Raw genomic sequence first — 2,567 nt, forward strand, 5'->3', positions numbered from 1 at the left:
TTAATGTGGGCTGAGTTCTAGTCAAGTCACTCTTAATTATAAAGAGCTTTTAACAATACAGATTGTGTCAAGGCAACTGTGCAGCATTAAATAGGAAAACCCTAAGTGTCAGTAATGCAGGCCTCATACCACACAGTGATGCAGTGATGCTCTCGATGGTGCCTCTGTAGAAGGTGTACATGATGGGGGGGGGGGGGGGGGGCTCTCCTCAGGTTGTGGAGGAAGTCGAGACGCTGTTGTGATTTCTTGGCCAGTGCTGCAGTGTTTTCAGTCCAGGACAGGTCCTCTGTGATGTGCACACCCAGGACCGTTGATGGTCAGAGGAACGTGCTGAGTGTGTGATATTTTAGGTATTATCAAATTCCCTGAGTTTTGAGAACGCAGCAGACATGGAGGACTATAATGCAATAAGAGCTCATTCAAATACTGAGGTGCTAAACCATTTAGGGCTTTATAAGTAATAAGCAATATTTTAAAATCTAACACAGTGTTTCTTGATGATATCACCCAAGAGTAACATATAAAGCGTGAAGAGAAATGGGCCTAGTACTGAGCCTTGAGGTACTCCATACTGCACTTGTGATCGATATGATACACGATATGATTCACTGCTACGAACTGATGGCAGTCAGACAAGTAAGATTTGAACCATGCTAATGCAGTTCCACTAATGCCAGAAAAAGTTTTCTAGTCTATTCATAAGAATGTAGTTCTCCTGATTGAGCTATGGAGAAGTTGTTCTCCATCTTCACTCACAGGTCCGAACGACTTGATGGCATCCACTAAATTAGAGTAAAACTCTCTTGAACTGCTCGATAACCTCAGATATTTTAAAGCACAGACTTTAAAAAATTTTTAATTCCAAGACATTTTTAGTTTTAGCGTTCTTCATCCAAATCTCATGAACAGCCCAAGTTCATAATGAACCTGCTTGAGCAGGTCCAGATCAGACTCCGATGAGCCCATCTCAGGCCTTCACTGTGTTTTCACTTCGTCTCGCTCTCCTGTTGTATCATCCGCTCAGTCTGTCGTTCAGCAGGAACAAGTGTGGCTGAGAATCGGGTCAGCTGATATCTCGGGTTATTTACTGTGTGTGGAAGAGCAGGGAGATCCGTCGTGTGAATGTGATCGCAGCTCTGAATGAGGCCCTTTTCTCTCTTCTGTTCTCTCGTCATGACCAATTAGTTCTGTATCTGATGGTGGTCTTTCATCTGGAGCCGCTGAAGTGGGACATGCACAGAAAAAAACACAAGAGGCTTCATTAATAAGCGCCTCACAAAAACACGGTCCGTCGTCATGAGAACTGCTTTTGTTCTTGTTCTCTATGCAGAAGAGACCTAAGCACTGGGGTATCTGTCGGTGTTTCTGTCTGTATGTCCGTTTCTGTCTATCTGTGTCTGTGTTTCTGACTTTCTGTGTGTTTCTCTCTGTCTGTGTTTCTGTCTGTGTTTGTGTTTCTGGCTGTTTCCGTCTGTGTTTGTCTTTTTTTGTTTCTGTCTGTGTCTGGGTTTCTGACTGTCTGTCTGTGTTTCTGTCTGAGTCTGTGTTTCTGTGTGTTTCTGTCTGTTTGTGTTTCTGTTTGTGTTTCTGTCTGTCTGTCTGTCTGTCTGTGTTTCTGTGTGTTTCTGTCTGTCTGTGTTTCTGTGTTTGTGATTTTGTCTGAGTCTGTGTTTCTGTGTTTGTGATTTTGTCTGAGTCTGTGTTTCTGTGTGTTTCTGTCTGTTTGTGTTTCTGTCTGTCTGTGTTTCTCTCTGTCTGTCTGTGTTTGTGTCTGTCTGTGTCTGTGTTTCTGTGTGTTTCTGTCTGTCTGTCTGTCTGTCTGTGTTCATGCTGACTCTGATTCTCAGGGTCAAACAGAGTGTGTTCCTTCTTTCAGATGTTTGTAGGCACATTAGAGATGGCATGGGTAGTTTAAGGGTTTCCTTATTTGGCACGTTGATTTTTGGAAAGTGAGAATGAGATTGAAGGAATGATATCAGTCGAGATGGAGATGATGGTGAGCGTGTTTGAGAACTGAACTAACCATATCAAGCTTTCTTCTCTGATTCGGTCCTCCCTTCATGCTGTTCATTTGTAATGAATCCAAAACACACACACCTTATTAATGAGGCTGAAACAGACCAGTTTGTGATGTGAGTGAATTCAGTCTGAAAAGTTTAATAGTTGTAATGGCTTTGTTTGGGTCAGAAACGAGAGCAGAACAGATGCAGTGGTACTTGATGGCTGGACAGAAGTCGAACAGCAGATGGTCATCACAACACTCCTCTGTGTGTGAGTCTGGTTTCTCCTAAGGTTTGTTTTTCTCCATTTCTGTCACCGGTGGAGTTCTGGTGCCTTTGCCTTGCTTATTTCTGGCAACATTGTTGACACTATTGGAAAAGAGCTGAAATGAGCTGGTTGATGACGTCACTGAATCATTGCTGAACTGGCTTTAACTGATGTTTTTTATCGTCCTCTTACATTATCTATTAATATTATTATATATCATTTTTTATTTATTTGTACGTTAATCAATTTGGTGGTTAATTACAATTCTATCAAACATACAGTACATCATTAAGTCGGTT

At 42.0% G+C, this 2,567-nt stretch overlaps 1 protein-coding gene across 2 annotated transcripts in view; it reads left to right on the forward strand.

Annotated features, from left to right (window-relative positions):
* The first annotated feature begins 1,851 nt into the window (after window positions 1-1,851).
* LOC127980105 (proline-rich protein 5-like) overlaps window positions 1,852-2,567 on the forward strand; it is a 12,758-nt gene continuing 12,042 nt past the window's right edge. The window contains exon 1 of one of the 2 annotated variants that reach the window (XM_052585425.1): window positions 1,852-2,567. This exon is cut by the window's right edge and continues 244 nt beyond it. The gene's annotated coding sequence lies outside the window, so the exon portion shown is untranslated. The other variant, XM_052585423.1, reaches the window with a different exon arrangement.

This window comes from Carassius gibelio, chromosome A4 (genome assembly GCF_023724105.1).
Source record: "Carassius gibelio isolate Cgi1373 ecotype wild population from Czech Republic chromosome A4, carGib1.2-hapl.c, whole genome shotgun sequence".
Lineage (NCBI taxonomy): Eukaryota > Metazoa > Chordata > Actinopteri > Cypriniformes > Cyprinidae > Carassius > Carassius gibelio.